Below are 14,320 nucleotides of genomic sequence, written 5' to 3'. Positions count from 1 at the left end.
AGGGCTCAAAATTGACGCTCACGAAATTTTTCGGTTGAGCCACGGCTGAGACTGTGTGATTTTTTTCAAATTAATCAACCTTTTTCAATACCCTCCCTGCCAATGTCATATTCCCCGCACCGCATTCATTATTGCCCAGTGCATTGAAGGGCCTAGTTCTCAGGTGTTTCAGTCTGTATAAAAAAAATTTCGTGTTTCACCAGATATACGATGCAATTTTCCGATGCATTGCGGAAAGCATTCGCGACTACAACCTAACCCAAGGTTGCAATTGCAAAATCTCTATCTATTCCATCACGATTAATGTGATTGTAAAGACCCCCATGGACGAGTAAGTGGCGGTAAGTTAAGCGCAGCAGTAATCAATGACTACGGTTGCACGTTTCGTTTAGTAAGATCTGTTAGTTCCTAGTCGAGTATGTACATATTCGAATACGATATTTGCTAAAAGGAAAGGTCAAAGCGAGCTACCGACAACCTGCAGCACGGCCGGGATTCTATCGATCATAATAGCAGCCGTAAACTAACAATTCCATAGTAATAGCAATATATTTGTGGGCACCAAATGCGCAAACAATAGTCCAATAATTTCCTATAAAAAACGCGAAGCTTTCCCTACACTTATCACCTTCTAACTAAACTATAAATAAAATTACCAGTCCACCAAACGACTCGGTCGTTTAACAGAACAGACTAACCTTAAAAGCAGGCCGACGGTATCGATGTGCCTAAACTAGTAGAGATTTGCATCATCCAGATGTTGTTATTGCTGTCGTTGTTCTTTTGCTGTCGCCGTTATTGTTTTATATATGTTTATTCTATACTTCGTGTTATTTTCGTTCTTTCCGAAAAACACAGTAAACGATATACCATCCAGCGCCACGAACCAAGACACTTTTTACTTTTCCAACGAGCACAATAGCAACGATGAATTCTTATGCTTCGTGTATCTCCTCCATCTACTCACAGTCGCGCATAATCTTTTTTTGTATAGATATTTCGGAGGTTCGGTGTCGAGAACATGGCTAGAGTCAACCTTGAAAATGGTCTGGGCGCTCACGAGAGATAAGCGCAGCGCATCGTTTATGCCCCACTTGACATTACGGTAAAGTGTCACTCACATGTATAAAAAAACTTGCAAGAAAACGCTAATTACAGGTTGACCGATTGGATGGGCCAATTAGGCGTCGCTAAAGATGTGTTTGTGTTTTCCCTCGAAAATGTTTACTGCCTGACGCCACGTGAATTTCACCTTGCGCCAATCTTTTCGTTTATTTTTTTAAATTTCTTCTTTAATGCTGTTGTTATGATCTTGATTTGAATGAACTGCCAGTTACCTGGCCGGGGTACATTGGTCAAGCCGGCGGGAAGTTCTAATGAAATCGAGCGATCCCAGCAATAGCAACAACGATGTGTTGTAGATTGTAGAACATATTATTGACAGCGATTTGCACTACAGATCCCTTCTCGCAATACTGGCATATGAGCAATGCTCGAAAACGCATCAACACGACGAATTTCTTCTGCCTTGTCCTTTTTTCTGTCTCACTCTTGCCGACGAACGATGTGACCGATTCGTGGCTTATCGGCTGGTGATTGTTGGTTCTGCTGTTGCTGTTACGGCTTTCAATCGTAAGTAGATTCAATATATGCAATTGTCGCTAAGCGTAGAATTCGAACTGTATGAAATTCTAGGGCGTACGACCTCGTTAGCGCGCTGATTCGATGGCTGACACTCTGCTTCTTGTTGATAAATTTCGCTTTCCGTTCCGAAGTGTTGTCTGCGAACAAACTTGCACAAATGCACACAGTTGTACAGTATGACCTCACTCGAGGATATTTCTCCTGCAGGCGCTCTCTGCCCGCCACCGTGTATCTTCCCCTAGGACTACCTAGGGATTTTTCCTACAGATCTCTTTCCCGGTTAAGGCGTTCTCAACTCCACAGTTTTTCGACGACCTACACCGAAGCCGATTTTTTCCTGGGCCTGGCTATATACCTCTGAAATTCAGCTGTCCCATCGGTCTAGTTCAGCCGATCCGCCAGCTAATGTCGCTAACTAGAGCTGGCTGATTCCAGGGTTAGCACACTGGCGATACTATACAATACGCAACCTTTCTGTCCCTGTCCGTTTCTGAAAACGTCTACGTCCCTTACTACCGCCGCGACGTCTGCTACAGAGGACCAGAGGCCTGTGACTATGGCGCTATCTGCTAATAGCAGTAGTAACATACATAGCCATCGTCACAGACTTACACAGCTGTTCGCACACAACTTCGCCGTGGCAATCTGCACGGATACCCGGCTACGGGGATTCACACAAATAGGGATAGCGAGCGACGGTGTTAACTGGCCGAAACTTGCTTGCTTCAATGGCGACTGAATGGTTGGCCGCTTCTTGCTGGTTTGGCTTTGCCGTGGCTGTTGCTGCTGTCGCGTTTCCACGAACCGCGTCACACTGCCACTACTGCGTTGTTACTCATACACAGGCACAGGCAACAGACTATAGGGCCGGCAGGCCTCAATACGCTGTTGACTGACCAGAACGGCAGCGCGTTTGGGTGGTACTTCTTGGCCGTTTGTTCGTTCGACTGTTTGTCGTTGGTTTCATCCGAATTTTCGCGCAACAGCAGTACGAACGCAGCAGCTCCTCACGGTTTAGCCGCCGGCTGCGGCGACGACAGATTTTGCAGGGCCAAACGGGACAACAATTGCAACAATTCTGTTGCTACCTTTTGATTGTTGTTAGTTCGCTGGTTCGACTCCTGTGCCCTCTTGCCAGCCGAGTTTGCCGCGAACTGCTTTTTTACTACAGCTGACCGGTACAACTATCGTGATAGTGGTTCATGAGTGGTAGCGATTGTAGATAGAGATACAGTTCGCTGTCTGCAATTGTCTCAACAATTCGACGTACGATTTCATGGTATACGGTTCCGTTTGCCTCTGTCCACGGCGACTGCTACAACGTTGATTATTATTGTCAACCTCCAACTAGTTTTGGTATTCACTTTTTAGTATAAACTGGAAACTTTGTACTGTTTCTCTCGGTCGGATGTTGTTGCTTAACGCTCTTTCTGACTACTTGTTGTGGATGTCGTCTGGACAGCGTTTTCTGTCTCCGTCTTCAGAGAGGTATATGTTAGACGGTCAGGCCACTACCACAATCACCATCATCGTCGTCACCAGCAGCAGCAGCAGCAGCAGCATCATCATCATCATCATCAGCAGCAGCAGCAGCAGCGGCGGCGATCGTCTAAATATCTTTGTACCAGGCTACGTTACGATTGATAACTCTTGCTGGTGCTTATTCCGTTTCAGCTAGAACAGGCGCCGATGCGTCGCAGTCGTTAGCGAGAGCGTCAGGCGCGAGTTTCTTACGCCGCTGCTTCTCTAGCCAGCACGAACAACACAGTGGACGGACGGACGGACGGGCGCACGCATACAACCCGCACAGGCGTCACAGACGACGACGACGACAGCAACAACAACAACTACAACCCAACGTGGCAGTACACAGCGATAGACTGATGAGGGACGCACCGCACGCACAGCCACGACTGTGTTGCCAGGCAAGACCACTGGAACCACTATAGCCACCGTCAGCACAACCAGCCATCGGGTACCGCCATCACCTCGACAAACGCGACGGCGGCAGCTGCGTCCACTGCTGCTGTCGCCGTTACTGCCACCGCCTCACCCACTAGAGCTGCTCCTACCACTGCTGCTAGTTATAGCGATGTCTGCGTACTGTTTTTCCCTGTAGCAGTCGTAGTTATAGATGTTTGTAGTTATAGATGTCCTTCCTCAACGCCGCTCATCGCGTTGGCCGTGGCGCTGTCACGCTGTACACTTCTCTCTATGGCTTTTTCGTTCTTTCTCCTGTCAGCTAAGCTTTGCCAACGTCTGCTGCTGCTGCTGCTGCTGCTGTCGCCGCCGCCGCCGCCGCCGCTGCTGCCGCTGCCCCCACTGGCACAGTTCAGATCAGTTCAGCTCAACTCAGTTCAGGTCAGCTTAACTCTAGCTACGCTGCGAGCAATAGCAACAACACCGCTATGATTTCACCGCCACCACTATACTGCTCGATGCTGGTGTGGCTGGCAAATAGCTTTCGTCGTCGTTGTCTTCGTCGTCCTCATCGGTATTTTCGTCGTTGTTGTCGTCGTCGTGATCGGCAACAACAGCAACATCAGCTCACTCCCGACGCTTATCCACGCTCACCAGCATCAACACCACTGACAGAAGCAAGAGCAGCAGTGACGGGAGCATTCGATAGTGCTCCTGCTGGCTCGCAGGCCTGCTTCATTTACTCGCTGCTTCTTTTCTTTCACTCTCCTTCGTGTTCCCTCGCTCTCTTTCTTTTCGTTCCCTCTCGCACTCGTTTTTTCGTTTCCCCTCACTCTCTTCCTTAGTTGCAGCTGCTGCTGCTGAGCAGACAGAATTACACGGAGTGACCGGTTAGCTGGTTAGTCGGTGGATCGGTCGGCACGATACCTAGCTAGCTTGTTTTCTTTGTTTTCTTCTCACGGTCTCTTCCTTTGTCTTTATCCGTGTCCCTGCATGTGATTCGCTGGCTCATCGGCTCACTGCTTTACTATTTCTTTTCGTTTTTTGTTTAGTCGTGTGCCAGTATGTCAATTTTCTTCGTCAGTTACTGCTTCAGCTGCAGTTCGTTAACTGCTACGACGACTGGCAGCAGCAGCGGCAGCAGAGCCGGCATCATACAGCAGCGATACGAACAACCTACGACTGAAAAGCGTCGACTACGATGACGACGCGAGGAGGAGTGAACGAATCAGCGAACGACCGAACGAGTAGGCAAAGAAGCAACCACTGAACAGAGTATGGTGACGAGTGACGGGCGAGCACACGAGCCGCTGACTGAGAGCGAGTAAATGAATAAGTGAATGAGTGAGCGAGCGAGCGAGCGATGCACACAGACATATTGAGGCTGATTGTGCTTTACGCAGCGCGGATGTGTGGCTGTTGGGCCGTGTGTATGTGTGCGCGGGTGCGTACTTGCTTGCGGTAGTGTGGCGCGGCAACGCAGCGTAACTGACTGGCTCGCCGTATGGGCGCTGCCGCTTGCCCGTCCGTGATAATGCCAATTCCACCATCGTCACTCTTGCCAGTTCGCCCTGCCTGTTTGGCTGTCTGCCCATGCAGCCGGCCACCCTGCAGCAGCCCGGTTGCTGTTGCTGCTGTGGATCCGATAGCTAGCTCTGCAGCCCGCCACTACCACCAGCAGCGGCGGCGGCGACGGCGCCGCCAGCACCGCCGCTCACCCGCCCTCTCCATCCTTTTCTTTTGCTTTCCACCTCTCTGTTTGTGTTTCGTATTCACTCTCCCTTCTAGGTTCACTTCAGGATCTCCCTTTCTTGCAGTGATCTCATTCTTTCTCCCGACGCATGACTCGTCTGCTCAGTAGTGAGAAAGGAGAAGAACGCAAAAAAAGCACGGTCAAGCGAGCGACAGCGAGGCAAAAGGAGAGAAAGTGAGATAGCGGCGGAATAGAGGAGGCGAGAGAGAAAGTGCGGTGAGAATATGAGGGAGAGAGCGTGCGTGCGTGTGTCGTCTGCGTGTGTATGAGTGTGTGCGTCTGCGTGAAAGACCTAGAAAAAGAAAAACAGAGAGAGAGGGAGAGCGAGTCCGCCGCAACGAGCAAAAACCGGCAAGCTGTCCATACCTGTCTCGAGCAATAGGCCGTTCGCTTGGTGTCCGTTTACCTCACGGCTGCCGTCAGCTGCCATGACAAATATACGTACATCTAGTTTCATGAACACTGCCGCTATTATTATTATTATATATTAGTCTCGTTGCTGCACGATTTTTCTTTCAGCCGCCCCCATCGCCGTAATCAACAGCGATGGTGTCCTAACATTCTATTGCCAACAGCCTTCTGATCTATCTTCGTTTCTGTATTTTTCTCTTTTTCCTATTTCGTTATTTTTCTATTTCGTCTTGATTCATGCACGCGTTGTCCCCAGCCTGTATTGAATGTGCACGTGTATGTATGCCGATGCTCTGTATGGACTTCTGGTGTCTATGCTCGGTGCCCGTCTGTGTGTATCGATGGGTGTGCGGATCGCTGTGTGCTGTCGCTTCGGTTATTGTTGGCGCTGTCATTGCTATCGACACACCGATCAGTGTATCGGTCGGCAATAGAGCTGAGCTAGTGTGGCCGTCTGCACCGAACTGTGCCTGAATCTCTGCTAGTTGAGACAGACTCATACGTAAACACGCTACCGTAGTAAGTTAGCGAGTGGTGGTGAGTCGCCATTCTGATGGATACACGTCCACCTGAACGGTGACCAACAACAACCAGAATAAAGGGAAACAGTTTTTTCGTCTATCGGTTACTACCACTCGTTTGAGCGGTGAAACAAACTAACGGTGACGAAAAACGAAATTGGGTTAAATAGTTTTGTTGTAGGTACGCGAAGTTTTTCAGCGAATCTACAGCCGTGCAGCTGGACAGGAATCGTTCGTTAACTAGCTGGGTCGCTCAAAAATCTGTCCATTTATCAGGGCATAGCCAATTATGCGTTGGTCTCCGTAGCCACGTGGCACGATGACGGTGTCCTAAGTTACCTGCCACTCGACGATGAATCGATCCTCGTTTGATTATATTTGCCTTGTCTGGAGATTTACGCTAGTAATCATGTATATATATATATATATATATATATATATATATATTGACGGTGACGAGGTACAGAATAGCGGAATACCCTGAAATAAGCCAGGATAAAAATAAATATAAACAGTGGGTCTGTTCAAAGAAAAGGAGACTATTGTAAGTGCCGACGACAATTTATTATTAAATATTCCATATCACTAGAAAAGATAACCCAAAGAAACAATATTTCGTCAGTAGTCCATTCGCAATCGTTTAACTCTAGTGCTCCTCCAACTGCTGGTGAAACCTCGTAATGACTTAACTCGCTCTCTTCATCCTCCATTAATATCGTCACTATTTATATATCAGTTCTCTGCTGTTTATCGTCCTCGTTCGCGCTATCTTCCCTGCCGTTGCGTCTTCGTGGCTTTCTCAGCCACTCGTAGTCAATCCATGGCGCGTACATTAGTCTCAAGTCCCCGCTCTCGCATTTCCTTGCTCCTCGTGCTGCACGTAACTCCTGCTGGTACCACAGGAGTACTTGAACACACACTAGTATGATGCGCGGAACATTTCACTCACGTCAGCTCTTTTGCAACCAGTCTCATTTCCGTGCGTTTGCTTACGTTATACTCGTTTTTGTTGTGCCCAACTCTTTCAGTGCTTCGCTCGCGCTCTCTTACACACACACACACGCAAAAGCATATATACACGTTCCGGTTTTCCCTTTTCGATGGATTTGTGCAGTCAACATATCGTATTTCTTTGTCTCTCTCTTTTTGTCTTTGGGATAGCATGTTCCACTTTGGCGACTGGTTTCGTGGTATTTTCTCTCCCTCCCACCCACTCCACGCAGCTCGGTCGATGACTCCCGCCATTCTCTCTCTCTTTGTGTCACACACACGCTCAGACTCACTCACTTGTTCGTTTATCCAGTCATTGCGACTCAGAGCCTTAGGGACGTGAGACGGCTGAGTCACTCAGTACAGAAAGAGTGGCCTGTTGAGGAAGAAGCAAGTCACGTTGAGGCTTCTGTTGCAATCAGTGATAGTAGGAGAACGCCGAAATCGGTGCGTTGTTGCATTGCCTCATTGTGTAGTGCAGCGAACCTTCGTCGCGTGTGCTTCGAAGATAAAAGAAGAAGCTTGTAGAGAATTGTTAAGGGCGCATTGACATTACATTTGGTCGAACCTAGTCCACGACGTTGATAGTCAATATCGGCTGTTGAAGATTTCCCTTTACGCTGCGTTTACCGCGCGGCTTCAATGTTTTGTACTACTTTAGCTTTTTGTTTCTCCGCATCGTCCCTTAATGGTCAGCTTTTCCTCAGTTTTTTTAGACTTATTTCTGTTAATTATAGGCCTACATTATTTTTTTTAGGTTGCCCCTAACCCGATATCGTTTGGTTTTCTAGCAGCGACGCTCTAAAGATAGGTCAATTCGAAAACACAAAAAAGTCATGCAGCGAGAAATAGACTAAATAGTGGTGCACTCGATGCTACTTGTAAATAACATGCTGCTTCTAGTTGACTTTGTGCTTTAGTAGCTTTTGTTGGAGGCGATGCTCAGCTTCCTTTGCCTCTTCTACTAAATCCGACATACGAGCTGCTGTCAATTCGTCCATTCTTTCTCTCTTTGGCATTTATGCCGCTTTTCTTACATTCGCTGCCAGTCGAACAGAGAGGCAAGTGACCTTTTCATACCGGCATCGCTAATGCATATCTTTTCGTTGGCAGACCACGATGGCTACACCTTTCCTACGGTTATTGCCACTACCGTAAACAACATAGGCGTTAAGCTTTGCCTTTGTCGAGGTGCCGCGTGTCATGTTAATTTCTGTTTATCTTCAAAAAGGGATCAGGTACTGGCAGAATATCCATTGATCTTGTCTAAAGATCTATGAATTGGCCGCTAAGTTCCACGGTACCACAGTAACATCGTATGGTAGGAAGCAGGATGAAAATATAAAAAATGAGGGAAGATGAACTTGCGTGTTGATGAGTTTTGCTGAATGTTCCGTATTGTTTTCCGTTTAGATCTTGCTATCTACAGTAAACTATGTGTATGCTATGTCTCTAGACACGCGCGTATGTTGGTGCTCCTATACAGCTGTTTATATGTAAATATATGTTACTCGGTTAATACTCTCTCTTGCTGCCGACCAACAAGCATCTGCTTCTATCCATGCACAACTTCCATCGGCAGTGGAACAATAAAAAATGGACAAGCGCACACTGCAAGCCTCTGCGCATGAAAAAACAGGTCTTGAGAGATATCTGCAGTAACTCTGCAGATTTCAAGTAAACCGGAACCACAGGCAGGCATCTTTACGTAAGACGGCGAATAATTGACACTCGCGCCCCAAATTTTCCAGCTCCCTATATATTGCGGCGATAATTGTCTTTCTAAAATATGCAACTTAACGTGTTTCTGGTAGATTCGTGGTCGGACACGTCGAGAACCTTTTTTTTTCATGATAACATCGCTGGTATGATGTTCACCGCTAATGACGACACCTTTCGCTTGTTTATGCTGATAAACAATATGGAAATACAGGTACAGGATGCGGGCCCGCTGTTACCACTATTAGCCGCTACTACAACAACTAGTAGGGCCCTTGCTACTGTTGCTAGGACAGATCGTGTTGGATGCTCCCACCTACCGCAGCCTAAGGCTTTGGCTCTTGGCTCGTCGCCCGTCACCCCGCTTGTCATGTCCACTTCTTGGTAGCCTTTTGTCTAGACACAACTTCCCTGATTGTGATGGCGGCAGCTGTAGGTCTGCTTCTCTTAATCTTTCGAGTGCTCGTCCGTTGAAAGGCAGTTTTCACCATCATTAGAGCTGCAAGTCTGAAACAGCAGCAGCAGCGACAACGGTACCGCTACTGTACACGGCCTGGTTTTTTGTTACTCTTCGCTAGCTTTTCTTCCGCGTTGTGTTTCCTTCTGTAGCCGTCCCCTTCCGTTGGCTCGTATGGTTTCCCTTCCTCGTTCGTTCTTCCTCTTTTCCTCGATCTTGTCCTTTTTTCTCTTTCCTTCTCTCCCTTTCGTTCAGCGCCTTCATATGCTTCATTCATTGGCAAAGGCTGAAGTCGCCACTGAGCAAGTGAGTAGCTGAATGAAGCATACGAGGCTCATCCAGAGCTGCTGCTGCTGCTGGCGCCGTTCGAACAATGCCGGCTCTTTCTTGGCGCTCCGGCTGACTCATCCTTGTATGACCCGCCTCGCCTCGAAGAGCGAGGTGGAGTTGGCTAGAGCCAAGCAGAGTTAAAGCTGCTATTTGCCTGAGTCGGTCCACGGACAGACAGGAAGCCATGGACATCGACACTCACATTTGGTCACGCACATGGCCAGCGTCATAGCCGTCTTCGCCGTTGTCGCCCCCACCACTGCCTACGCACGCTTGCACACACGTGGGCTCGTTGCTTCTCTACTGTGCCGTGCTACTCAGCCATTTGGCCCTGTCTCCTTGACTGGGTCACTTGCTCGTCGTTCCTTAGGTAGCCAGCTTTCAGCCACACAGATACGTACACACACAGCTCCACTCTGCCATGTACGGACACAGACAAGCACCCAAGGAAAGCCACAGTCCGCAGGCTTCAGTGGGAGCCCTGCCCTGCCTTGGCAAATGAACTTGGCAAAGTTCAAATAGAAGATGCAAGTATAAGCTGGTTTTTTCTCTTTTTGTACTGCTGTTCTTTGTCGTTGACACTGTCGTCTTCTTCTTCGGCGTCGATCTTGGTCGCCGTCTGTCTGTTTGCGACCGCCACCCTTGCTGCTTTGGCTGAGCGGGCCGTGTCAGCCAAGCGGCCGGCACCAATGGCCAGCTATCCACTACAGTTGCCGTCGTAAGGGTTCCCCCTTTCTTTGCCGTACGTTCCGGTTGCGTTTGTTCGTTTATCGTCCGTCCGTATCTCCATTATCCTGCTCTCTCGCCGTGCGCTGTGTTGTATCTCTCCATTGCGGTTGGTTGCTGCTGCTGCTGCTGTTGTTGTTGTTGTTCGTTTTCACTCGTGTTTGCTTCGTCGTTTTCTATGCTTTTCTGTTCGTTTTCTCCATCGTCGTTTTCCGCTCACCATCACTGGCCGCTGCCGCTCTTCCCGTTCACAGCCTTTGGTGGAGGTTTAGGTTGCACCGTCAACGGGATGCACTGCTGCTGCTGTTTCTGCCTCCAGCTTGTGCTGCCTGCGCCGTTTCTCCATCAGGCTCCAGTCGCTCCAGCCCTTTCTCGCTCCCATGCGAGGAACCGCCATGACCGCCGCCACCGCTTCATCGCTTTACTGCTGCTGGCACTTCGTCGTTGTCGTCCTCTTCTTTTTCTTCCCCCTGGTACACTACGAAGTGCCCCTCCCCACAGCAGCTACCATCGTTGCTGCTGCTGCTACTACTACTATTACGAACAGAATCCGAGCCTGCCCTGGATGCCCGAAGGCTGGCGAACCAACCAACCAACGGAAGAACGAAGCCTCCACCCCTCTAACATCTCCCACGTTTGCCTGTTACCCTCCTTGCCGTCATTCCCTGCTGCCCAACGAAAAGAGAATCTAACTCAACCAAGCGTCGAGCCTTCTCCAGCCGTCCTGAGCCGTCGTCCGGTTCCCTGCTCTTTCCCCCTACCCTGCACTCCGCTTTCTGTGGCGTTTTCCTTCCTGCTGCTATTGCCGATCTTCTTCGTTTTCTTCGTCGTCCTCGTCGTCTTCCTTCTCTTCGTCGTTGTCGGCGCCACGGCCACCGAATCTACCGCTACTGCCACTACCGTCTCAGGCTGGCTGTCGGGCTGCAGCTTTCCGCCGGGGGGCGCTCTTTTTCCCCAGCTCACTTTCTTCCTCTCTATCTTACAGTCGCTCACGCGCTGGCGCTTTCTTCTATTCGTGCTCCTTCTCCCCTATTTTCTCTTCCTCTCTATCGTTGCCTGCCGTTTTCTTCGTGCCGCCACACCGCTCCTCCCTTGACCGGTCCCTTTCCTCCGTACCCTCTTCGGAGTAGCCCAGCCTAGCCCGGTCCCTTTTTCCTTCCTTCCTCCCCGCGGGGGTTACCCTCTTTCCGACGAACCGTCGTTCTCTGGATCTCGAAGAATGAAAGACGAAGAGACGAACGTACCCTGGGGGAGCGGGCTGGCGGGCGAGGCCAACAAAGAGAATTCTGTAGGAGATTCTGCTGAATGTGGGCAACTTGTTCCCTAGTTCCTGCCCCTAGCGCTGCTTCCCCTTGGAGCTCATAGCTGCTGCTTCCCCCCGGACGTTCTGTTACGTCCGGGGTCGGGCGCTTGCAAGGTCCCCTTCTCGCATCTAGCCAAGCCATCTCCACCCAGCTTTCCTGTGCCCCCAAACACATCCATTCGCTCACACTCATAGGGAGACACATAGACAGAGAAATGGGGGAGAGAAAGACCCACCGACCGGGCTGCACTCACTCACACAGTCGCCACTGCTGCCAGCCACTACCCCCATTGCTTACAACATACAGCATCGCTTCACCTCCGTCTTCGAGCGCAGGCATCCAGCCCTCCGCCCCTGTCCCTGTTTTTTTCCCGATATGAGCTGTTTCCCCTTCCGTTTGGCGCCCACATCTCCGCCTTTCCCGTGCCCCTTGATGCGCGACGGCTCTCTTCCTCACGTCGCCATGGGCCTGTTTCTCCCCTCGCCCAAGTTCGTCCTCGGTTACGCTGTCCTCCTTTTCCACTCAGCCCCACCAAGGGTCCTACAGATGCCCCCACTCCCGCGACTGTCCCAGCTCGTTCCTTTTGACCCATCTACCACTATTCCGCGGGGTAACAGCAGCAGCGGCGAAGGCAGCGGTGGCAAAGGACTGTACAGGGCCAGCGGAGACCACTGCTGAACAGGGAAGGGGTATCCTCTGTACTGTGTGTGGCCTCGCCTAGCCAGACTGCCTGTGCCCATTGCCGTCCAGCGTACGGAACTGCTGCTGCAGAGCAGACCCTCAGTGGCCCTGCGGAGCCCCACGCATGCTGGCTCGTACTCCACTTGCTGCACACCTTCTAGGCAAGCAACGAATTAGGCAAAGCCAGGTTGCTTGATTGCCTGCGTGTGTGCCTCTAGCTCCAGAAAACGAGGTGCATCTAAATGGCAAGCCTTCTCTCTTTCGTGCGTATGAGAGAAACTCGCTCCATTCTGAGCCAGCACTACCGTTGCAGGCTGTCGAATGTGCATCAACGGACGGCTAGTTGACGCGTACCTGCCAATGGGGTGCTTTAGCTGTCGGCTTGTCAGGTTCTTAACGTTTGTTGGGCCAGCTGGCCGTATGCGTCTGGACCTGTGCCAATCCCGTTGGCGGGCGTGTGAATGCCTGGCTGAGAAATAGAGCAAGAGATAGAGAAAGGAAAAGAGTTCTGTGCAAAGTCTCTACACAGAACCTAGCTGACTCTATGCGAGCCCATATTCATGGGGTATAAAATGCTGCAAGTATGAGCTGGATGGTACAGCCAGTATCTGTGCTTGCTCCGTGTTGGTTACGCTGGTTGTAGTACTGAAAGACAGAAGCCCGTTGGAGCCCTCCTAGCGCTGCCGGGCTAAAGCTACTCGTAAAACTTAAGGTAGCAGCCGTATTTTCAAGTCCGTGACGACATTACCGTTCTTCTGTTTCTTACCGGTATCTCTTCCTATCTGTGCTTCATAGTTTCTCGCTTGATCACCAATCTATGTATGTTTACTTTATGATTCCTTTGTTTCCAGCTGTTAATTTTCCTTTCCCTAATCGCTTTGTGTTTCATGTTTGAGTCTTAAATGTGCCACCTTTCCCACATCCTTTACTTATTTCATAGTGGGGTTTAAGCCGATTCTAAACCAACTCCGTTTCATGTGTGTATCACATCTAATTATATAACGCATTAATGCTATAACAATTATGATAAAGTGTGGCATACTATCGCACTATTAGTTCAGTGACTGACGATTCACTGAAAATGGGACACTTAGCTAGAATAAAGACTCAACACCAACTTCGTTCTGTTCATGCGCATTTGAAACAATATGGACTATTTCGTCTAGAAATTACACACCTGCGTTCGAAGGGGGCTGACAACGATTGATCACACATCAATTGATTACTATAAACGATCCATTTTTTTCTTCTCACTTGCATTTTTGGCGTTTATTTTTTTAAATTAACTCGCCATTAAACTGGTTTCGCAAACTTAAAAACATTACTATTTGTGATGAAGTATATTGAAAGATGCATGGACACCTCCATAAATAAACAGTACCACTACCCACTGCACCTACACTGCCGCAATTATATGACTAGAGGATCTATATAACAGCCTAATAGCCGGATTTCTCTTTAATGTGGGCGATTACTGCCTTCTTGCTAGCAAGTCAGAACGCATTGGGAGCCATCGCGATTTCCAATCAATGCTCGACTGTTTAACAGGGAAGTGCGCAGAAAACGCGCATAGCAAGTATTCAACATGTTCTGTGGCGTGCCCAAGAAATTGTCATATTCATAGTCACGCTACATTCGTTGCCGTTAAAGTATTTCGTGTCGTGTTTTCTGTCTATTCCGTTTACAGCAGAGGCACTTCAATCCGTTTTTTCCCGTCGTTGCCCTGCTATCATTTGGTCCTATCATCCTAATGAACGTTATTTTTATTTGCAATTTCAAGCATTTTCAAGCCTTTTTTCCTGGCTTGAATGAGGTTGCCATCTTCTTGATTGGATAGTCGCTCCCGTCATGCCAGCATATCCGC

General features: G+C 49.2%; 1 protein-coding gene across 5 annotated transcripts in view; it reads right to left on the bottom strand.

Annotated features, from left to right (window-relative positions):
- The window catches only part of LOC111242814 (uncharacterized), a 68,870-nt gene extending 64,043 nt beyond the window's left edge, over positions 1 to 4,827 (bottom strand). For 2 of the 5 annotated variants that reach the window (XM_022787646.2, XM_022787650.2), the window contains exon 1: positions 699 to 4,824. The gene's annotated coding sequence lies outside the window, so the exon portion shown is untranslated. Of the gene's footprint in view, positions 1 to 698 lie in introns of all 5 variants that reach the window. The other 3 variants (XM_086981909.1, XM_022787642.2, XM_086981903.1) reach the window with 3 other exon arrangements.
- Positions 4,828 to 14,320: the final 9,493 nt, after the last annotated feature.

Source organism: Varroa destructor, unplaced genomic scaffold, assembly GCF_002443255.2.
Source record: "Varroa destructor unplaced genomic scaffold, Vdes_3.0 BEIS01000001.1, whole genome shotgun sequence".
In the NCBI taxonomy this organism is placed as follows: domain Eukaryota; kingdom Metazoa; phylum Arthropoda; class Arachnida; order Mesostigmata; family Varroidae; genus Varroa; species Varroa destructor.
The sequence above is the reverse complement of the archived record's forward strand: the minus strand, read 5'-3'. Positions and strand labels throughout refer to the sequence as shown.